Raw genomic sequence first — 24,834 nt, forward strand, 5'->3', positions numbered from 1 at the left:
AAGGAAGGAGGGGGGAAGGAAGTAGGAGTCCTATTTCATACTTTCCTTTTCCTCCTCTCCTTTCCCTTTCTCCCCACGTGGCTGGCCCTATAGGGTAGGGGTGGGCATAAAAACCGATGAACCGAAGACCGAACCGAAGCCGAAACCAAAAAAAACAAATTTTTGGTTTTTATCACTGTTAAAGAAAAATTCGGTTTCCATATGTATAAACCAAATTGAATTCGGTCAGTTCGGTTTTATACCGATTTACCAAAACAAAAACAAAGTTACCTGAAGAAGCAGCGTCGAGCTAGCCTCGCTGCACACATCGCTCACGTACGAACTCTGTAGTCAGCGTGGTTGCGCAACCAATGTCTCCCGGGAGTCACGCCCACGAATCGGGAGTCACGCCCACGATCGCAACCAACGCACGTCGCTATCACATAATGTGGGTGGTGGGCCTACCTAAACATAGTGCATGCAAGGCCCAACTCACTTGGGATTTTTTAGGTGGAGTGTGTGCCTGCGTTTGCGATTCTGCGAACAGCCCGTGAGGTCATTTGGTTCCTTTAGTCCCACCTCGCCCGACTGAGAAGATGAGGCAGATATCTTTGCCTATATAAGAGGGTACCGCTGTTGTAGTCTAAGCAGAAAATAAAGCGGCACTTCGGTATAAAACTGAAAACTGGACCGAATATTTGGTTAACCGAATTTTCGGTTAGCTGTTTTTAGCCACCATTTTCGGTTTCTAGTTTTCCAAACCGAATTTAAGAAAAAATCAAATGGTAGAAACCGAATTTTCGATTTATACCGAATGCCCACCTCTACTATAGGGGGCGCACCAGCCCCTTGTGGGCTGGTGTGTTCCCTTACTTGCCCCATTAAGCCCATATCTTTGCCGGGGTTTGCCCGGAACCACTTCCGATGACCCGGTATCACCCGAAACACTTCCGGTGTCCAAATACCATCGTCCTATATATGAATCTTTACCTCTCGACCATTTTGAGACTCCCTGTCATGTCCGTGATCTCATCCGGGACTCCGAACAGACTTCAGTCATAAAATCACATAACTCATAATACAAATCATCATCGAACGTTAAGCGTGCGGACCCTACGGGTTCGAGAACTATGTAGACATGACCGAGACACATCTCCGGTCAATAACCAATAGCGGAACCTGGATGCTCATATTGGCTCCTACATATTCTACGAAGATCCTTATCGGTCAAACCGCATAACAACATACGTCATTCCCTTTGTCATTGGTATGTTACTTGCCCGAGATTCGATCGTCGGTATCATCATACCTAGTTTAATCTCGTTACCGGCAAGTCTCTTTACTCGTTCCTTAATGCATCATCCCGCAACTAACTCATTAGTCACATTGCTTGCAAGGCGTATAGTGATGAGCATTACCGAGAGGGCCGAGAGATACCTCTCCGATACACGGAGTGACAAATCCTAATCTTGATCTATCCCAACTCAACAAACACCATCGGAGACACCTGTAGAGCATCTTTATAATCACCCAGTTACGTTGTGACGTTTGATAGCACAAAAAGTGTTCCTCCGGTATTCGGGGGTTGCATAATCTCATAGTCAGAGGAATATGTATAAGTCATGAAGAAAGCAATAGCAATAAAACTATACGATCATTATGCTAAGCTAACGGATGGGTCTTGTCCATCACATCATTCTCCTAATTATCTGACCCCGTTCATCAAATGACAACACATGTCTATGTTCAGGAAACTTAATCATCTTTGATTAACGAGCTAGTCTAGTAGAGGCATACTAGGGACACTTTGTTTTGTCTATGTATTCACACATGTACCAAGTTTCCGGTTAATACAATTCTAGCATGAATAATAAACATTTATCATGATATAAGGAAATATAAATAACAACTTTATTATTGCCTCCAGGGCATATTTCCTTCAGTTGGTCCATCACCACCTCAATAGCCTGCGACGTCGTTCTGTGGCTCCATTCCGGGGCACCTTCCGGCATTGAATCGTAACCGAGAGAGCGGGCATTTCCGTCTTTGGAAGACTGCTTTGACACAACAAACCCGTTGTTCAAACATCAGAACTCCGCCGCCGTTTTCCGTATGAGTAGGCATCTTTTCAGCCGTATTAGAGAGGGGGTGGTCGGCTATGATGAATATTTTGAGTGCAAGGAGGATGCCGTTGGAAAGATTGGTTTCTCCTCTTATCAAAAATGCACTACCGCCATCGGAATGCTTGCACATGGAGTGCCAAGTGATCTCATTGACAAGTACGTCCGTATGAGCGAGTCTACATGCCTAGACTCACTGTATAAGTTCTGCAAAGGCTGTTATTGCTGTGTTTGGCCCTGAGTACTTGAGAGAGCCGACTCCTGAAGATACAACTCGTTTGTTGGCGATGAATGCCAGCAGGGGCTTCCCAGGGATGTTTGGCAGCATAGACTGCATGCACTGGGAGTGGAAGAATTGCCATTCTGCTTGGCAAGGGCAGTATAAGGGCCATGTCAGGGCTTGCTGTTGGGGAACGCAGTAATTTCAAAAAAATTCCTATGATCACGCAAGATCTACCTAGGTGATGCATAGCAACGAGCAGGGAGAGTGTGTCCACATGCCCTTGTAGACCGAAAGTGGAAGCATTTTATCAACGCTGTTGATGTAGTCGTACGCCTTCACGATCCGACCGATCCTAGCACCGAACGTACGGCACCTTCATGTTCAGCACACGTTCAGCTCGATGACGTCCCTCGTACTCTTGATCCAGTTGAGGCCGAGGGAGAGTTCCATCAGCACGACGGCGTGGCAAAGGTGATGATGAAGTTACCGGCGCAGGGCTTCGCCTAAGCACTACGACGATATGACCGAGGTGTGTAACTGTGGAGGGGGGCACCGCACACGGCTAAAAGATCAACTTGTGTCTATGGGGTGCCCCCTCCCCCGTATATAAAGGAGGGGAGGAGGCCGGCCGGCCGGCCCTAGGGGGCGCGCCCAATGAGGGGAGTCCTACTAGGACTCCAAGCCCTAGTAGGATTCCACCAAGAGGGAGAGAGGGGGAAGGAAGGAAGAGGGGGAACGGAAGGAAAGGGGGGCGCCGCCCCCTTCCCCTAGTCCAATTCGGACCCAATGGGGGGGGTGCGACCAGCCCCTCCTGACCCTTCCCTATTTCCACTAAGGCCCATAGAGGCCCAGTAGTTCCCCCGGGGGGGTTCCGGTAACCCCTCCGACACTCCGGTTTTACCCGAAACTCTCCGGAACACTTCCGGTGTCCGAATGTAACCTTCCAATATATGAATCTTTATGTCTCGACCATTTCGAGACTCCTCGTCATGTTCGTGATCTCATCCGGGACTCCGAACAACCTTCGGTCATCAAATCACATAAACTCATAATACAAATCGTCATCGAATGTTAAGCGTGCGGACCCTACGGGTTCGAGAACTATGTAGACATGACCGAGACACATCTCCGGTCAATAACCAATAGCGGAACTAGGATGCTCATATTGGCTCCTACATATTCTACGAAGATCTTTGTCGGTCAAACGGCAGAACAACATACGTTGTTCCCTTTGTCATCGGTATGTTACTTGCCCGAGATTCGATCATCGGTATCCTCATACCTAGTTCAATCTCGTTACCGGCAAGTCTCTTTACTCGTTCCGTAATGCATCATCCCGCAACTAATTCGTTAGTCACATTGCTTGCAAGGCTATAGTGATGATCATTACCGAGAGGGCCCAGAGATACCTCTCCGATACACAGAGTGACAAATCCTAATCTCGATCTATGCCAACTCAACAAACACCATTGGAGACACCTGTAGAGCATCTTTATAATCACCCAGTTACGTTCTGATGTTTGATAGCACACTAAGTGTTCCTCTGGTATCCGGGAGTTGCATAATCTCATGTGATAGGAACATGTATAAGTCATGAAGAAAGCAATAGCAACAAACTAAACGATCGTGGTGCTAAGCTAACAGATGGGTCTTGTCCATCACATCATTCTCTAATTATGTGATCCCATTCATCAAATCACAACACATGTCTATGGCTAGGAAACTTAACCATCTTTGATTAACGAGCTAGTCAAGTAGAGGCATACTAGGGACACTGTTTGTCTATGTATTCACACATGTACTAAGTTTCCGGTTAATACAATTCTAGCATGAATAATAAACATTTATCATTATATAAGGAAATATAAATAACAACTCTATTATTGCCTCTAGGGCATATTTCCTTCAGTCTCCCACTTGCACTAGAGTCAATAATCTAGATTACATAGTAATGATTCTAACACCCATGGAGTCTTGGTGCTGATCATGTTTTGCTCGTGAGAGAGGCTTAGTCAACGGGTCTGCAACATTCTGATCCGTATGTATTTTGCAAATCTCTATGTCTCCCTCCTTGGCTTGATCATGGACGGAATTGAAGTGTCTCTTGATGTGTTTGGTTCTCTTGTGAAATCTGGATTCCTTCGCCAAGGCTATTGCTCCAGTATTGTCACAAAAGATTTTCATTGGACTTGATGCACTAGGTATGGCACCTAGATCGGATATGAACTCCTTCATCCAGACTCCTTCATTTGATGCTTCCGAAGCAGCTATGTACTCCGCTTCACACGTAGATCCCTCCACGACGCTTTGCTTAGAACTGCACCAACTGACAGCTCCACCGTTCAATATAAATACGTATCCGGTTTGTGACTTAGAGTCATCTGGATCAGTGTCAAAGCTTGCATCGACGTAACCATTTACGACGAGCTCTTTGTCACCTCCATAAACGAGAAACATATCCTTAGTCCTCTTCAGGTATTTCAGGATGTTCTTGACCGCTGTCCGGTGATCCACTCCTAGATTACTTTGGTACCTCCCTGCTAAACTAATAGCAAGGCACACAGCAGGTCTGGTACACAGCATTGCATACATGATAGAACCTATGGCTGAAGCATAGGAAATGACTATCATTTTCTCTCTATCTTCTGCAGTGGTCGGTAATTGAGTCTGACTCAACTTCACACCTTGTAACACATGCAAGAACCCTTTCTTTGCTTGATCCATTTTGAACTTCTTCAAAACTTTATCAAGGTATGTGCTTTGCGAAAGTCCTATTAAGCGTCTTCATCTATCTCTATAGATCTTGATGCCCAATATGTAAGCAGCTTCACCGAGGTCTTTCATAGAAAAACTTTTATTCAAGTATCCTTTTATGCTATCCAGAAATTATATATCATTTCCAATCAACAATATGTCATCCACATATAATATTAGAAATGCTACAGAGCTCCGACTCACTTTCTTGTAAATACAGGCTTCTCCAAAAGTCTGTATAAAACCATATACTTTGATCACACTATCAAAACGTTTATTCCAACTCCGAGATGCTTGCACCAGTCCATAAATGGATCGCTGGAGCTTGCACACTTTGTTAGCATCCTTTGGATCGATAAAACCTTCTGGTTGCATCATATACAACTCTTCTTCCAGAAATCCATTCAGGAATGCAGTTTTGACATCCATTTGCCAAATTTCATAATCATAAAACGCGGCAATTGCTAACATGATTCGGGCGGACTTAAGCATCGCTACGGGTGAGAAGGTCTCATCGTAGTCAACTCCTTGAACTTGTCGAAAACCTTTTGCAACAAGTCGAGCTTTGTAGACAGTAACATTACCGTCAGCGTCAGTCTTCTTCTTGAAGATCCATTTATTCTCTATGGCTTGCTGATCATCGGGCAAGTCAACCAAAGTCCACACTTTGTTCTCATACATGGATCCCATCTCAGATTTCATGGCCTCAAGCCATTTTGCGGAATCTGGGCTCATCATCGCTTCCTCATAGTTCATAGGTTCGTCATGGTCAAGTAACATGACCTCCAGAACAGGATTACCGTACCACTCTGGTGCGGATCTTACTCTAGTTGACCTACGAGGTTCAGTAGTAACTTGATTTGAAGTTTCATGATCATCATCATTAGCTTCCTCACTAATAGGTGTAGGAATCATAGGAACTGATTTCTGTGATGAACTACTTTCCAATAAGGGAGTAGGTACAGTTACCTCATCAAGTTCTACTTTCCTCCCACTCACTTCTTTTGAGAGAAACTCCTTCTCTAGAAAGGATCCATTTTGAGCAACGAATATCTTGCCTTCGGATCTGTGATAGAAGGTGTACCCAACAGTCTCCTTTGGGTATCCTATGAAGACACATTTCTCCGATTTGGGTTCGAGCTTATCAGGTTGAAGCTTTTTCACATAAGCATCGCAGCCCCAAACTTTAAGAAACGACAACTTGGGTTTCTTGCCAAACCACAGTTCATATGGTGTCGTCTCAATGAATTTAGATGGTGCCCTATTTAATGTGAATGCAACCGTCTCTAAAGCATAACCCCAAAACGATAGCGGTAAATCAGTAAGAGACATCATAGATCGCACCATATCTAATAAAGTGCAGTTACGATGTTCGGACACACCATTACGCTGTGGTGTTTCGGGTGGCGTGAGTTGCAAAACTATTACGCATTGTTTCAAATGAAGACCAAACTCGTAACTCAAATATTCTCCTCCACGATCAGATCGTAGAAACTTTATTTTCTTGTTACGATGATTTTCCACTTCACTCTGAAATTCTTTGAACTTTTCAAATGTTCCAGACTTATGTTTCATCAAGTAGATATACCCAAAAATCTGCTCAAATCATCTGTGAAGGTCAGAAAATAACGATACCCGCCGCGAGCCTCAACACTCATCGGACCGCATACATCAGTATGTATTATTTCCAATAAGTCTGTTGCTCGCTCCATAGTTCCGGAGAACGGAGTTTTAGTCATCTTGCCCATGAGGCATGGTTCGCAAGCATCAAGTGATTCCAAAAGCCCATCAACATGGAGTTTCTTCATGCGTTTTACACCAATATGACCTAAACGGCAGTGCCACAAATAAGTTGCACTATCATTATTGAACTTATATCTTTTGGCTTCAATACTATGAATATGTGTGTCACTACTATCGAGATTCAACAAAAATAGATCACTCATCAAGGGTGCATGACCATAAAATATATTACTCATATAAATAGAACAACCATTATTCTATAATTTAAATGAATAACCGTCTCGCATCAAACAAGATCCAGATATAATGTTCATGCTCAACGCTGGCACCAAATAACAATTATTCAGGTCTAAAACTAATCCCGAAGGTAGATGTAGAGGTAGCGTGTCGACGGCGATCACATCGACTTTGGAACCATTACCCACGCGCATCGTCACCTCGTCCTTAGCCAATCTTCTGTTAATCCGTAGCCCCTATTCCGAGTTGCAAATATGAGCAACAGAACCAGTATCAAATACCCAGGCGCTACTACGAGCATTAGTAAGGTACACATCAATAACATGTATATCAAATATACCTTTCACTTTGCCATCCTTCTTATCCGCCAAATACTTGGGGCAGTTCCGCTTCAAGTGACCAGTCCCTTTGCAGTAGAAGCACCCAGTCTCAGGCTTAGGTCCAGACTTGGGCTTCTTCACTTGAGCAGCAACTTGCTTGTCGTTCTTCTTGGAGTTCCCCTTCTTCCCTTTGCCCTTTTTCTTGAAACTAGCGGTCTTGTTAACCATCAACACTTGATGTTCCTTCTTGATTTCTACCTCTGCAGCTTTCAGCACCGCGAAGAGCTCGGGAATTGTCTTATCCATCCCTTGCATATTATAGTTCATCACGAAGCTTTTGTAGCTTGGTGGCAGTGATTGAAGAACTCTGTCAATGGCACTATCATCAGGAAGATTAACTCCCAGTTGAGTCAAGTGGTTGTGGTACCCAGACATTCTGAGTATATGTTCACTGACAGAACCATTCTCCTCCATTTTGCAGCTGTAGAACTTATTGGAGACTTCATATCTCTCAATCCGGGCATTTGCTTGAAATATTAACTTCAACTCCTGGAACATCTTATATGCTCCATGACGTTCAAAACATCGTTTAAGTCCCGGTTCTAAGCCGTAAAGCATGGCACACTGAACTATCGAGTAGTCATCAACACGCGACTGCCAGGCATTCACAATGTCTACAGTTGCTGGCGTGGGTGGTACACCTAGTGGTGCTTCCAGAACGTAATTCTTCTGTGCAGCAATGAGGATAATCCTCAAGTTATGGACCCAGTCCGTGTAGTTGCTACCATCATCTTTCAACTTAGCTTTCTCTAGGAACACATTAAAATTCAAAGGAACAGTAGCACGGGCCATTGATCTACAACAATATAGACATGCAAAATACTATCAGGTACTAAGTTCATGATAAATTAAAGTTCAATTAATCATATTACTTACGAACTTCCACTTAGATAGACATCCCTCTAATCATCTCAGTGATCACGTGATCCAAATCAACTAAACCATGTCCGATCATCACGTGAGATGGAGTAGTTTTCAATGGTGAACATCACTATGTTGATCATATCTACTATATGATTCACGCTCGACCTTTCGGTCCCAGTGTTCCGAGGCCATTGCTACCTCTTGAGCATGCGTTGGTTTTCCCTTGAAGAGGAAAGGGTGATGCAGCAAAGTAGCGTAAGTATTTCCCTTGGTTTTTGAGAACCAAGGTATCAATCCAGTAGGAGACTACATGCAAATCCCTCGTACCTGCACAAACAATCAAGAACCTTGCAACCAACGCAATAAAGGGGTTGTCAATCCCTTCACGGCCACTTGCAAAAGTGCGATCTGATAAAGATAATAAGATAAATATTTTTGGTATTTTTGTTGTATAGATTGAAAAGTAAAGATTGCAAAATAAACGGTGACAGAAATAGCTAATTGGCGGGAGATTAATATGATGGAAGATAGACCCGGGGGCCATAGGTTTCACTAGTGGCTTCTCTCAAGATAGCATAATCTACGGTGGGTGAACAAATTACTGTCGAGCAATTGATAGAAAAGCGCATAATTATGAGAATATCTAGGCATGATCATGTATATAGGCATCACGTCCGTGACAAGTAGACCGAAATGATTCTGCATCTACTACTATTACTCCACACATCGAGCGCTATCCAGCATGCATCTAGAGTATTAAGTTCATAAGGACAGAGTAACACATTAGGCAAGATGACATGATGTAGAGGGATAAACTCAAGCAATATGATATAAACCCCATCTTTTTATCCTTGATGCCAACAATACAATACGTGCCTTGCTGCCCCTGCTATCACTGGGAAAGGACACCGCAAGATTGAACCCAAAGCTAAGCACTTCTCCCATTGCAAGAAAGATCAATCTAGTAGGCCAAACCAAACTGATAATTCGAAGAGACTTGCAAAGATATTAAATCATGCATATAAGAATTCAGAGAAGAATCAAATATTGTTCATAGATAATCTTGATCATAAGCCCACAATTCATCGGATCTTGACAAACACACCGCAAAAAGAATTACATCGAATAGATCTCCAAGAGAATCGAGGAGAACTTTGTATTGAGATCCAAAGAGAGAGAAGAAGCCATCTAGCTAATACTATGGACCCGAAGGTCTGTGGTAAACTACTCACACATCATCGGAGAGGCTATGGTGTTGATGTAGAAGCCTTCCGTGATTGATTCCCCCTCCGGCGGAGCGTCGGAAAAGGCCCCAAGATGGGATCTCACGGGTACAGAAGGTTGCGGCGGTGGAAATAGGGTTTCGTGGTGCTCCTGGATGTTTTCCGGGTATATGAGTATATATAGGCGAAAGAAGTAGGTTGGTGGAGCCACGAGGGGCCCACGAGGGTGGGGGGCGCGCCTACCCCCCTGGGCGCACCCTCCTACCTCGTGGCCGCCTCGTTGCTTCCTTGACGTCCACTCCAAGTCTCCTGGATTGCGGTTGTTCCAAAAACGATCCTCGCGAAGGTTTCATTCCGTTTGATATTCCTTTTCTGCGAAACACTGAAATAGGCAAAAAACAACAATTTGCACTGGGCCTTCGGTTAATAGGTTAGTCCCAAAAATAATATAAAGTGCATAATAAAGCCCATTAAACATCCAAAACAGATAATATAATAGCATGGAACAATCAAAAATTATAGATACGTTGGAGACGTATCAAGCATCCCCAAGCATAATTCCCGCTCGTCCTCGAGTAGGTAAATGATAAAAACAGAATTTTTGATGTGGAATGCTACCTAACATAATTTTCAAAGTAACTCTCTTTATTGTGGCATGAATGTTCAGATCCGAACGATTCAAGACAAAAGTTTAATATTGACATAAAAATAATAATACTTCAAGCATACTAACTAAGCAATTATGTCTTCTGAAAATAACATGGCCAAAAGCTTATCCCTACAAAATCATATAGTTTGGCTATGCTTCATCTTCGTCACACAAAAATGCTCTCCTCATGCACAACCCCGATGACAAGCCAAGCAATTGTTTCATACTTTAGTAATCTCAAACTTTTTTCAACTTTCACGTAATACATGAGCGTGAGCCATGGACATAGCACCATGGGTGGAATAGAATATAATGATGGGGGTTGTGTGGAGAAGACAAAAAAGGAGAAAGTCTCACATTGACGCAGCTAATCAACGGGCTAGGGAGATGCCCATCAATTGATGTCAATGCAAGGAGTAGGGATTGCCATGCAACGGATGCACTAGAGCTATAAATGTATGAAAGCTCAACTAAAGAAACTAAGTGGGTGTGCATCCAACTTGCTTGCGCACGAAGACCTAGGGCATTTGAGGAAGCCTATTGTTGGAATATACAAGCCAAGTTCTATAATGAAAAATTGCCACTAGTATATGAAAGTGACAAAATAAGAGACTCTCTATCATAAAGATCATGATGCTACTTTGAAGCACAAGTGTGGAAAAAGGATAGTAGCATTGTCCCTTTTATTTCTTTTCTCTTTTTTGGGCCTTTCCTTTTTTTGGCCTTTCTCCCTTTTTTCCTTTTTTTATTTGAGATAATGCTCTATTAATGATGATCATCACACTTCTATTTATTTACAACTCAATGATTACAACTCGATACTAGAAAAAAATATGACTCTATATGAGTGCCTCCGGCGGTGTACCGGGATGGGCAATGAATCAAGAGTGGCATGTATGATAAATTATGCATGGTGGCTTTGCCACAAATACGATGTCAACTACATGATCATGCAAGGCAATATGACAATGATGAAGCGTGTCATGATAAATGAAACAGTGGAAAGTTGCATGGAAATATATCTCGGAATGGCTATGGAAATGCCATAATAGGTAGGTATGGTGGCTGTTTTGAGGAAGATATAAGGAGGCTTATGTGTGATAGAGCATATCATATCACGGGGGTTGGATGCACCGGCGAAGTTTGCACCAACTCTCAAGGTGAGAAAGGACAATGCACGGTACCGAAGAGGCTAGCAATGATGGAAAGGTGAGAGTGCGTATAATCCATGGACTAAACATTAGTCATAAAGAACTCACATACTTATTGCAAAAATCTACAAGTCATCAAAAACCAAGCATTACGCGCATGCTCCTAGGGGGATAGATTGGTAGGAAAAGACCATCGCTCGTCCCCGACCGCCACTCATAAGGATGACAATCAAAGAACACCTCAGGTTTCAAATTTGTCACACAACAGTTATCATACGTGCATGCTACAGGACTTGCAAACTTCAACACAAGTATTTCTCAAATTCACAACTACTCAACTAGCACGACTCTAATATTACCATCTTCATATCTCAAAACAATCATCCAGTATCAAACTTCTCATAGTATTCAATGCACTTTTTATGAAAGTTTTTATTATACCCATCTTGGATGCCTACCATATTAGGAATAATTTCTAAAGGACTCTCAAAATAATATAAGTGAAGCATGAGAGATCCATAATTTCTATAAAATAAAACCACCACCGTGCTCTAAAAGATATAAGTGAAGCACTAGAGCGAAATTATCTAGCTCAAAAGATATAAGTGAAGCACATAGAGTATTCTAATAAATTCTGATTCATGTGTGTCTCTCCAAAAGGTGTGTACAGCAAGGATGATTGTGGTAAACTAAAATGCAAAGAATCAAATCATACAAGACGCTCCAAGCAAAACACATATCATGTGGTGAATAAAAATATAGCCTCAAGTAAAGTTACCGATAGACGAAGACGAAAAGAGGGGATGCCTTCCGGGGCATCCCCAAGCTTAGGCTTTTGGTTGTCCTTGAATTTTACCTTGGTGTTCCTTGGGCATCCCCAAGCTTAGGCTCTTGCCATTCCTTATTCCAAAATCCATCAAATCTTTACCCAAAACTTGAAAACTTCACAACACAAAACTCAACAGAAAATCTCATGAGCTCCATTAGTATAAGAAAACAAATCACCACTTCAAGGTACTGTAATTAATCATTGTTTATTTATATTGGTGTTAAACCTACTGTATTCCAACTTCTCCATGGTTCATACCCCCCGATACTAGCCATAGATTCATCAAAATAAGCAAACAACACAGGAAAAACAGAATCTGTCAAAAACAGAACAGTCTGTAGTAATCAGATTTGTTCGAATACTTCTGGAACTCCAAAAATTATGGAAAACTAGTACAACCTGAATAATTTGTATATTGATCTACTGCAAAAAGAATTGGCAATTTATCACGTTCTGGTGAATTTTAACAATTATTTTCGTGAGCGCAAAGTTTCTGTCTTTTTCAGCAAGATCAAACAACTATCACCCAAGAAGATCCTATTGGTTCTACTTGGCACAAACACTTATTAAAACACAAAAACACATCCAAACTGAGCTAGATGAATTATTTATTACTAAAAAGAAACAAAAAGCAAGAAACAAAAATAAAATTGGGTTGCCTCCCAACAAGCGCTATCGTTCAACGCCCCTAGCTAGACATTGAGATTTCGATGATGCTCACATGAAAGACAAGAATTGAAGCGCAAAGAGAGCATCATGAAACACGTGAGAAATACTTATAATTATAACATACTTCCTATGCATAGGCATCTTATAGGCAAATAAATTATCATAGCAAGCAAAAACTAGCATATGCAAGGAAGTGGAAAGAAACAATAGCAATCTCAACATAACGAGAGGTAATTTTGTAACATGAAAATTTCTACAACCATATTTTCCTCTCTCATAATAATTACATGTGGGATCATAAGCAAATTACACAATATAGCTATCACAAAACATATTCTTAACACGATCCACATGCATGCAAAGTTGTCACTCTTCCAAAATAGTGGGAATATCATTAACTAAAGTCATGACCTCTCCAAACCCACTTTTATCAAAAACTTCATAAGATTGAACATTATCCAAATATGTGGGATCTAAAGTTGACACTCTTCCAAACCCACTTTCAGTATTATTGCAAACACTATTATCAATCTCATTTTCATCATGGGGCTTAAATAAAATTTCAAGCTCATAAGAAGAATCACCCCAATCATGATCATTGCAACAAGTAGTAGACATAGCAAAACTAGCATCCCCAAGCTTAGGGTTTTGCATATTATTAGCACAATTGACATCAAGAGAATTTATAGTAAAATCACTGCAATCATGCTTTTTATTCAAGGAGCTATCGTGAATCACTTCATAAGTTTCTTCTTTCAAAACTTCATCACAATTTTCAGATTCACGAATTTCAAGCAAAACCTCATAAAGATAATCTAGTGCACAAAACTAACTAGAAATTGGTTCATCATAATTGGATCTCTTAAAAAGATTAGAAAGGGGATGAGGATCCATAATAATAGATTTTTAGCAAGCGAAGATGCAAGCACATAGAAGGCACATGGCAACACAAGCAAACGAAAAAGACGAACGGAAGAGGGGCGAAGAAAAGGCAAAGGTGAAGTGGGGGAGAGGAAAACGAGAGGCAAATGGCAAAAAATGTAATGCGAGGGATAAGAGTTTGTGATGGGTACTTGGTATGTCTTGACTTGTGCGTAGATCTCCCCGGCAACGGCGCCAGAAATCCTTCTTGCTACCTCTTGACCATGCGGTTGTTTTCCCTTGAAGAGGAAAGGGTGATGCAGCAAAGTAGCGTAAGTATTTCCCTCAGTTTTTGAGAACCAAGGTATCAATCCAGTAGGAGACTACACGCAAATCCCTCATACATGCACAAACACTCAAGAACCTTGCAACCAACGCGATAAAGGGGTTGTCAATCCCTTCACGTCCACTTGCAAAAGTGAGATCTGATAAAGATAATAAGATAAATATTTTTTGGTATTTTTGTTGTATAGATTGAAAAGTAAAGATTGCAAAATAAACGGTGACAGAAATAGCTAGTTGGCGGGAGATTAATATGATGGAAGATAGATGTGACGCCCCCGATTCAATCGTACACTAATCATGCACGCAAACGTGTACGATCAAGATCAGGGACTCACGGGAAGATATCACAACACAACTCTAAAAACATAAATAAGTCATACAAGCATCATAATACAAGCCAGGGGCCTCGAGGGCTCAAATACAAGTGCTCGATCATAGACGAGTCAGCGGAAGCAACAATATCTGGGAGTACAGACATAAGTTAAACAAGTTTGCCTTAAGAAGGCTAGCACAAACTGGGATACCGATCGAAAGAGGCGCAGGCCTCCTGCCTGGGATCCTCCTAAACTACTCCTGGTCGTCGGCGGTGGCCTCCACGTAGTAGTAGGCACCCTCGGTGTAGTAGGAGTCGTCGTCGACGGTGGTGTCTAGCTCCGGGGCTCCAACCTCTGGTTGCGACAACCAGGTAAAAAGGAAAGGGGGAAAAGAGGGAGAAAGCAACCGTGAGTACTCATCCAAAGTACTCGCAAGCAAGGATCTACACTACATATGCATGGGTATCTGTGTAAAGGGGCAATATCGGTGGACTGAACTGCAGAATGCCAGAATAAGAGGGAGATAGCTAGTCCTGTCGAAGACTATGCTTCTGGCAGCCTCCATCTTGCAGCATGTAGAAGAGAGTAGATGGTAAGTTCACCAAGTATCATCGCATAGCATATTCCTACCCGGCGATCCTCTCCTCGTCGCCCTGTTAGAGAGCGATCACCGGGTTGTATCTGCCACTTGGAAGGGTGTGTTTTATTAAGTATCCGGTTCTAGTTGTCATAAGGTCAACGTACAACTCCAAGTCGTCCTGTTACCGAAGATCACGGCTATTCGAATAGATAAACTTCCCTGCAGGGTGCACCACATTACCCGACACGCTCGATCCCCTTTGGCCGGACACGCTTTCCTGGGTCATGCCCGGCCTCGGAAGATCAACACGTCGCAGCCCTACCTAGGCACAACAGAGAGGTTAGCATGTCGGTCTAAATCCTATGGCGCAGGGGTCTGGGCCCATCGCCCATTGCACACCTGCACGTTGCGAACGCGGCCGGAAGCAGACCTAGCCTCCCTAATACAAGAGCAGGTGTTCCAGTCCAATCCAGCGCGCGCCGCTCAGTCGCTGACGTCACGAAGGCTTCGGCTGATATTACGACGCCGGTTGCCCATATCTTGTCCCACGTGGCGGTTAGTGCGTATAAGGTCAACGACCCAACTCAGATCAAATACCAAGATCTCGTTAAGCGTGTTATTATGAAGTAACCGCGGACGCTGACCAGGACCAGGCCCACCTCTCACCTAGGTGGTCTCAACCTTCCCCGTCGCTCCGCCACAAAGGTTCACTCAAAGGGCCGTCGGGACAAACGTCCTTTCGGTCCCAATCCGTGAATCACTCGCGGGTACTCTACTAGCTGACCCGACTTTATTCACCACAGGTTTCATAAATTATGTATATAAGTATATACCCATGATCACCTCCCGAGTGATCACGGCCCGATAGCATAGCATGGCAGACGGACAAGAATGTAGGGCCACAGATGGAATACTAGCATCCTATACTAAGCATGTAGGATTGTAGGTAAAGGTAACAACGGTAGTAGCAAGGACAGGCTATGCATCAGGATAGGATTAACGGAAAGCAGTAACATGCTACACTACTCTAATGCAAGCAGTAGAGTAAGAATAGGCGATATCTGGTGATCAAGCGGGGGGGCTTGCCTGGTTGCTCTGGCAAGAAGGAGGGGTCGTCAACACAGTAGTCGATCTGGGTAGCAGCGGCGTCGGTCTCGGAGTCTAGCGAGAGAAGAGGGGGAAGAAACAATAAATATAATGCAAACATATGCATGACGATGCATGACATGACAATGAGCATTGCTAGGGGTGCCCAAACGCGGTAGTAGGTGATACCGGCGAAGGGGGGAAACATCCGGGAAAGTATTCCCGGTGTTTCGCATTTTCGGACAGATGAACCGGAGGGGGAAAGTTGTGAGTATGCTATGCTAGGGATGCGTGGCGGACGAACGAGCTGCGTATCCGGATTCGTCTCGTCGTTCTGAGCAACTTTCATGTAGAAAACATTTTCATCTGAGCTACGGTTTATTTTCTATGTTTTTCTAAAGTTTTAATCATTTTCTGAATTTATCTAAATTAACAGAAATGAAATTATGACATCTGGATTGCGTGGGATGACGTCAGCAGTCAACACACTGGTTGACTGGTCAAAATGACCAGTGGGGCCCACTCGTCATAGACAGTGGGGCTAACAGAGGTTTATAATTAGACAGAGTTAATTAGCAGTAGGGCCCCACATGTCAGCGACTGTTTAGGTTAATTAATTAGTTTTATTTGTAAAAACTTTTTAATTAGTTTAATTATGCGGTGGGGCTCGGATGTCAATGCCACTAGGCTGCCTAGTCAGCAGTTGACTGGGTCAACCCAGTCAACTGGGCCACCAGGGCCCACTGGCCAGCGACTCAGGGGTGGAGCCCGCCTAGCCACGTCGGCGGACAGCGCCGAAGCGACACCGGTGAGTCAAAACACGGCGGCGCGGCTCGGGAGGTGGTCGGAAAACACGTACAGGGCACCGTTCGTCAAGTTTTCGGGCGCGTTCGAAAGCTACGGCTGCGCCACGTCCAACGGTGGTGGTTGTGGCGGCAGGGGTGACCGGAATCGAGCGCGGCGAGCTCATCGGCGGACGACCGGAGTCGAGTGCGAGAGGAAACGGCAACGCAGCGCGTTAACGAGCAAACTGAGAGGCCAGGCGAGACGTACATGAGGCGGTGAATGCAACGGGCGCTGGCCAGTGACCATTTGGTCACTGGAGGCACGCCGGCGACGAGCGCAGGCGGCAGCGCGTTCGGGCGCTCAACGAGCTAGGGCATAGGGGCCATGGGGAAGCGTGTGCGCGGGTGCGTTGGGTTCCTGGAAGCGCCAGGAGCACGGTGACGGGCTCAGGCGAGCATGACGACGGTTGTGGCGATGGCCACGAGCTCGTCGGCAGCGGACAGAAAATGGGCGCGGTGGCAAGCTAGCTACAGTGCGCGAGGAAGCTAACGGAGAGGAGCGGGAGGTGGAGGAGCTCACCGAGCGGCATACACGGTGGCCCTTGGGGGTTTAGTAGCAGCAGAGGGCGTCGCCGGAGTTGGTGAAGAGCGCCGGCGAAGCTCGTCGGAGCAGAGGAGGAAGACGGCGGCGTCGTGGGCGTTGCGGTGGCTCCGAACTCCAACAGGGTGCACCAGTCGAAACAGCGGACGACGTCGACCCTTGGAGACACAGTGGGGCGGCGAGGTGGGCACGGTGGCCGTGGCTAGGCCGGAGCCATGGCGGCGGTGCGCTCGGATGCGATGGGGAAGGAGAAGCGGCGAGGTGGATCTGAGGGGGGAGGCGCAGGGGCCGAGAGGGAGAGCGAGGGTGAGTGGGAGATGGGATCGAGGAGTCGGGGGCGTGGCGGCCTTATCCCCTCCCGGCGTTGGTGCCGGCGAGGCGGTCGGGCGAGGACGCGCCCCTGTTCCGACCCTGGTCGGGGGAACAGGGAAGGGGAGAGAGCAACCGGGGGAACGGGGAGTGGGCTGGGTCGGCCGGATGGGCCAGGTGGGCCGGCCTGGTTGTGAGCTGGGCCGCCTGGTCCAGTGGGGGGGTGGCTGCCTTTTTTTGTATTTGTTTGTTTTTGGTTTTATTCTTTTTCTTTATTTCATTTTCCTTTTTCTGTTTTAATTCAATTTAAAATATTTATGCATTTTGTAAAAGTGTGTTTCCTTCACCTTAAATACCTAGGCATTACTTGGCACACTCCGAACATTTTAGTTTTGATGTTTGAAAACTTTTATCGTTTGCCATATTTTGAATTTGATTTTAGAGCCGGTTTTGAACTAACGCGAGATTAGCAACAGTAACGTAGGTGATGTGGCATCATTAGCAGAGTTTCACTGCTTAATTATCCGGGCGTTACAAATCTCCCCCACTACAAGAAATCTCGTTCCGAGATTTAGGAGTGAAGGAAACAGTCCGGGGTATTCATCACGCAGGCGATCCTCGCGTTCCCAAGTGGCTTCATCTTCAGAATGGTGCGACCACTTGACGTTGAGGAACTTGATTGCCTTCGGACGTGTGCGGCGTTCAGCTTGGTCGAGAATGTGGACCGGATGCTCTTTATAGGAGAGGTCCTGTTGCAATTCGAGCACTTCATGATCCACTGCTCGGATTGGGTCCTTGAAGCAACGACGGAGCTCTGACACGTGGAACACATCGTGAACCTGAGAAAGGTTCGGCGGAAGCTCCAGTTGATATGCCACTTTTCCACGCCTTTCCAGAATAGTAAATGGGCCAATATAGTGAGGAGCTAGCTTGCCCGTGATCCCGAAGCGGTGAGCGCCCTTCATTGGTGTAACTCGAAGATAGGCCTTTTCGCCAGGTTGATAGACCATGTCTTTATGATGACAGTCATACTGACTCTTCTGACGTGACTGAGCAGTCTTGAGATTCTCATGAATAATGTGGACTTGTTCTTCGGCATGTTGGATAATATCCGGACCAAAGAGTGGACGTTCCCTAGTTTCTGACCAGTTCAGAGGGGTTCGGCACTTTCTTCCATATAACACTTCGAAGGGGGCCATCTTCAGACTAGCTTGATAGCTATTATTATAAGAGAACTCAGCATATGGGAGAGATTCCTCCCATTTCTTGCCGAAGGAAATAACACAAGCTCGAAGCATGTCTTCGAGAACTTGGTTGACACGTTCAACTTGCCCTTGCGACTGAGGATGAAATGCAGTATGAATGACAGATGAGTTCCCATAGCTTCTTGGAAACTTGCCCAGAATCTTGAAGTGAATAAGCTGCCACGGTCTGAACTGATAACCAGTGGAATACCGTGAAGTGAAACAATTCTGGACATATAGAGGGTTGCAAGCTGACTAGCAGTGATCGTTTCTTTGACCGCCAGAAAATGTGCAACCTTAGAAAGCCGGTCAATGACGACAAGAATAGCATCATTACCTTTCTGCGATCTGGGAAATCCAGTGACGAAGTCCATTTCAACATGGTCCCATTTCCATTCAGGAATAGAGATAGGTTGCAGAGTTCCAGCAGGCCTTTGATGTTCTGCTTTGATATGACGGCAAACATCACACTCAGCAACATAACGAGCAATGTCTTGCTTCATATTAGACCACCAGAATCTCTGACGGATGTCTTGGTACATCTTTGTACTACCAGGATGGATAGACAGAGGCGTATCATGAGCTTCTTTCATAACCTTTGGAGTCAGATCCAGGTTTTTCCTCTTACTCGGAACCACTAGGCGACCTTTGAAGAACAAAGTGCCAGCGTCATCAACAGTGAAGAATGAGGGCTTTCCTTCTGTGAGATAACGTTTAATCGTCTCCACTTCATCGACACATTTATGTATCCATTTTATGGTGTCCACAAGATCTGGTTTCGCAACCAGGGTATTGAGAGAACCCTCGGGAACAACATGGAGGTTTAGTTTTGGGAAATCTTCGGGAGGGGGAGCGAGTGCACCAGGAAGAACAATATGGAGGTTCAGCTTTTTGAATTCTTCAACAAGTGAGGGCTGAACTTTGTGAACCTGGGGGTGGTTGCAGTAAGACTTGCGGCTCAAGGCATCAACCATTACATTAGCCTTGCCTGGTGTATAGGAAATACCAAGTCAAAGTCTGCAACAGTCTCCATCCATCTCTACTGACGGAGGTTCAGGTCTGGCTGAGTAAACAAATACTTCAGACTTTGGTGGTCGGTGAAGATCTCGCAACGATTACCGACAAGGTAATGTCGCCACTGCTTCAATGCATGAATGACAGCAGCAAGCTCGAGGTCGTGAACCGGGTAGTTCTCTTCGTGAGGGTGCAATTGACGAGAGGCATAAGCAACCACTTTGCGGTCTTGCATTAGGACACAGCCTAATCCTTGACGGGAAGCATCGCAGTAAATGACGAAGTCCTTCTTAGTATCAGGTGGAGCAAGCACTGGGGCAGAAGTCAACTTGTCTTTGAGTGCCTGGAAACTTTCCCGGCATTTGTCTGTCCATTGGAACTTGACGCCCTTATGCAACAGGTTAGTCAGAGGCCTGGCGATCTTGGAGAAATTCTCGATGAATCGACGGCAATAGCTGGCGAGACCGAGAAAACTTCTGACTTGCTTGACATTCTTCGGAGGAGTCCATTCGAGAATAGCCTGGACTCATTCAGGGTTGACGACAATACCATCCTTAGAGATGACATGCCCAAGATAGGTTACTTCGGGTAGCCAGAATTCACATTTGGAGAACTTGGCATATAGTTGATGCTCTCGTAGCTTTTCTAGCACAAGACGAAGATGTTCAGCATGTTCTTCTTTGTTCTTGGAAAATACAAGGATATCATCCAGATAAACCACGACGAACTTGTCGAGGTAATCCATGAATATATAGGTCATCATGCAAGAGAAGGTGGCTGGAGCATTGGTTAAGCCGAAAGACATGACGGTGTACTCGTATGAACCATATCGAGTCACGAAGGCGGTCTTTGGGATATCCTCTTCACGAACACGGATCTGGTGGTAACCCAACCTCAAGTCGAGTTTAGAGAACACCGATGAACCAGCCAGTTGATCATACAGATCATTGATCCGAGGAAGAGGATATTTATTCTGAATGGTAGCTTGGTTTATAGGACGGTAGTCTTGGACTAATCGGTTTGTCCCATCCTTCTTCTTGATAAAGAGAGAAGGTGCTCCCCAAGGAGAGCAACTTGGGCGAATGAAACCTTTGCAAAGAGATTTATCGATTTCCTCCTTAAGCTCAATGAGTTCATACGGCGACATCTTGTAGGGTCGTTTGGCTATAGGAGTGGTGCCTGGTTTCAAGCCGATGATGAATTCGACAGCTCTAGAAGGGGGAATCCCTGGAAGTTCTTCAGGAAAGACGTCTTGGAATTCGCGAACAACAGGAATGTTTTCAATGCCCTCAAGGGGTGCAGCGTTCAATGCATTCAAGGCATAAAGCCTTGCCTCGGCATTCTGAACTAGTCGAGCATTGTAGCTTATTATGTCATCAGAAGGGTGTAGCAGATGGACGGTCTTAGTGGCGCAAACGATAGAAGCAGTATGCGCTTTTAACCAATTCATTCCCAGAATGAGATCAATGCTACAGGACTTCAGTACGATGGGAGAGACAAGGAATTCCAGTCCTTCGATTTCAATGGGAACGTCGTGACTAACCATAGAGGTTTGACATTGGCCCGCAGGAGTGTGTACCACTAGCGCAGTGTTCATCTCTTCATATTTAATGCCATGCATGAATGCAAACTCAGCTGATATGAACGAATGCGATGCTCCTGTATCAAATAAAACGGATGCTGGTACTGAATTTACGAGAAGTGTACCCATCACAGTAGCAGGCTGGTCTTGAGCTTCGTTCAGATCAACGTGGTTGGCATGAACACGACCACAAGACTTGGCATTGTTGTTGCGGGGCTGGTTGCTTCCACGGCCAGTTGCTGGAAGGGCCAGTTGATTCTGGTTCTGGTTGCATTCCCTAGCACGGTGCCCTGGTTGACCACACCTGAAGCACAGACCATTATTGGGAGCGGGAGCAGGAGCTTGGGGTGGTGGTGCTGGAAGCCTTGGCTGCCTAGGTGGTGGAGGAGGCAGACAAGGTGCAGCATAGGACTGTCTTGGAGCAGGTGCAGTTGGCTGGTACATGCTGTTGGGAATCCATATCCTACGCTTCTGTGAGGGCGGGCCCGAAGATGAGCCCGTGTCACGGTTGCGCCTGTGAGAGCTCTGGTGTTCCCGCAGACCAGTTTCGACATTGATGGCCTTGTTCACCAAGGTGGCGAAATCAGCAAAGTCATGCACTAGAAGTGCAAGCTTGATGTCAGCTTGAAGACCATCACGGAACTTCTCCTGTCTACGTGCATCAGTTGCAATGTCCTCTTCAGCATAGCGGGATAAGTCCAGAAACTCCCGCTGATAAGCTTCCACAGTTTTGTTGCCTTGGGTGAGGTTGCGGAACTCACGCTTCTTCCGGTCCATGACTCCCTGAGGAATGAAGCAGGCACGGAAGGCCACTTGGAAGTCTGGCCAGGTGATGATTGTTCCAGCTGGCATATTACGCCTGTGGCTGTCCCACCATTGAGCTGCGGGCCCCTTCAGAAAGAAGGAAGCAAAGGTGACATAGTGGGCAGGGGCTACATCAGCAGACTCCATCTCATAGGTGATGTCACGGAGCCAGTCATCAGCATCCAGAGGCTGAGTTGAGCCGCGGTACACAGTTGGGTTGAGGCGCATGAAATCCTGCAGAGTCACTTGGGCTGGCTGCTGGTTCATATTGGGGCGAGGGAATTGAGCCATCATATTTTCCGTGAACTAGCAATTCAGCTCGAGTTGTTGGATCATACCAGCCGTGTACTCAGGCGGTGGTGGGGCATAGCCACCACGACCACGACCACCTGGTCTAACCATCCTGCTAAAATTTAACAGGGGTAGTTCAGCATTGAGAAATTTGCAAAGACAAGAATCATTCATGATGAAACATGAGCACGATAGATACTACATAGTAGTCGGCACACCTTACAAAAGGGATCATGCATAGAGTTCAGTACACAGAGTTCGGTACATAGACTAAGGACATCATAGGCGGCACACAGGCTCGCGGCGGATGCATCTAATACTAACAAGCAAGACTACATCAGTCCCAGGAGGAACTGTGGAGGTAGGTGTAGCCTGAAAGCTGGTAGTGTCGCATTGGGAACTCCACGTCAGTAACCTAGGGTCCGCGGATACTTTGGTGCAGAACCCGACGCTTAGGTGGCAGAAGAGGACCAAGTGCGGGAGAGGAGCCTCCCACATATGGCCAGCCGACACCCTGGGGCATCACGGTCCTGGCGGGGTAGATCGCAGATCGCGACAGCTCACCAGATCGGACAAAGGGGTGCAACAATGTCAGAGCACGGTAAAGGTGCTAATGGGTGGTGTACAACTCATGGCGAAGAGCTCGGTTAGCTCGATCCAGCCCATCAGCATGCAGAACTAGGTTCTGATGGTAGAAGGGCTCGCGCGTGATAGTGGAGTAGGCAGCAGTGTAGTATCCCTCCGCACCAACATCCAATGCGATAGCAATGTGCCCGAAAGGGGAGGTGTCCAACTCCCGATACTCTCCACGAAGACGTGTCAGAGCAGCATAAGCAGCATCGAGGACTGCCATATCGATGGTCACTCCAACACCATGAGCAGTGCAGCACAGTAGTGGAGTCATACTCCCGAGAGTAGAGGTGGACGATGGCACGATACTGCTCCTGGTTAAAGTCCTGGTACTCCTTGAAGACAGTGTACTCAGGGTGCCAGCGATAACCCAGATAGGTCATCATCTCAGCTAGCACAGTAGGTGAGCCCGAGGCACCAATGGCCGTCGTGTGGCGCACGACCTGCCTCGTGGGTTCCATCTGAAAACAAAGATGTTTCAAAGGAGTCAAACGATAGTGTGGGTATTGTTCAAAATACTATTCTAAGGAACAACTAAGGCTTATCCAACTTTGGGGTGAATGTGGTCACGGGATCCTAATGTTAGAGTTAGTAAATTCGTTTAACCTGAGTAGAAGAGAGTTCAGAGTCCCGGAGTAAAGATCGAGGAGTAAAAGATCCTAGTACCACCCAATGGCGACGTGGGCCCGTAAGACACACAGCCATGTTAGTAAAAGTTTTTGCAATGTCTAGACTCGACTTCGGCCAAGGAGTGTGGAAGGGGGATTCCTACAGGCAGTCGGCTCTGATACCAACTTGTGACGCCCCCGATTCAATCGTACACTAATCATGCACGCAAACGTGTACGATCAAGATCAGGGACTCACGGGAAGATATCACAACACAACTCTAAAAACATAAATAAGTCATACAAGCATCATAATACAAGCCAGGGGCCTTGAGGGCTCGAGCACAAGTGCTCGATCATAGACGAGTCAGGGGAAGCAACAATATCTGAGTACAGACATAAGTTAAACAAGTATGCCTTAAGAAGGCTAGCACAAACTGGGATACAGATCCTGGTCGTCGGCGGCGGCCTGCACGTAGTAGTAGGCACGCTCGGTGTAGTAGGGGTCGTCGTCAACGGTGGCGTCTAGCTCCGGGGCTCCAACCTCTGGTTGCGACAACCAGGTAAAAAGGAAAGGGGGAAAAGAGGGAGAAAGCAACCGTGAGTACTCATCCAAAGTACTCGCAAGCAAGGATCTACACTACAATGCATGGGTATCTGTGTAAAGGGGCAATATCGATGGACTGAACTGCAGAATGCCAGAATAAGAGGGGGATAGCTAGTCATGTCGAAGACTACGCTTCTGGCAGCCTCCATCTTGCAGCATGTAGAAGAGAGTAGATGGTAAGTTCACCAAGTATCATCGCATAGCATATTCCTACCCGGCGATCCTCTCCTCGTCGCCCTGTTAGAGAGCGATCACCAGGTTGTATCTGGCACTTGGAAGGGTGTGTTTTATTAAGTATCCGGTTCTAGTTCTCATAAGGTCAAGGTACAACTCCAAGTCGCCCTGTTACCGAA

The sequence above is a fragment of the Aegilops tauschii genome, chromosome 3 (genome assembly GCF_002575655.3).
Source record: "Aegilops tauschii subsp. strangulata cultivar AL8/78 chromosome 3, Aet v6.0, whole genome shotgun sequence".
NCBI lineage: Eukaryota > Viridiplantae > Streptophyta > Magnoliopsida > Poales > Poaceae > Aegilops > Aegilops tauschii.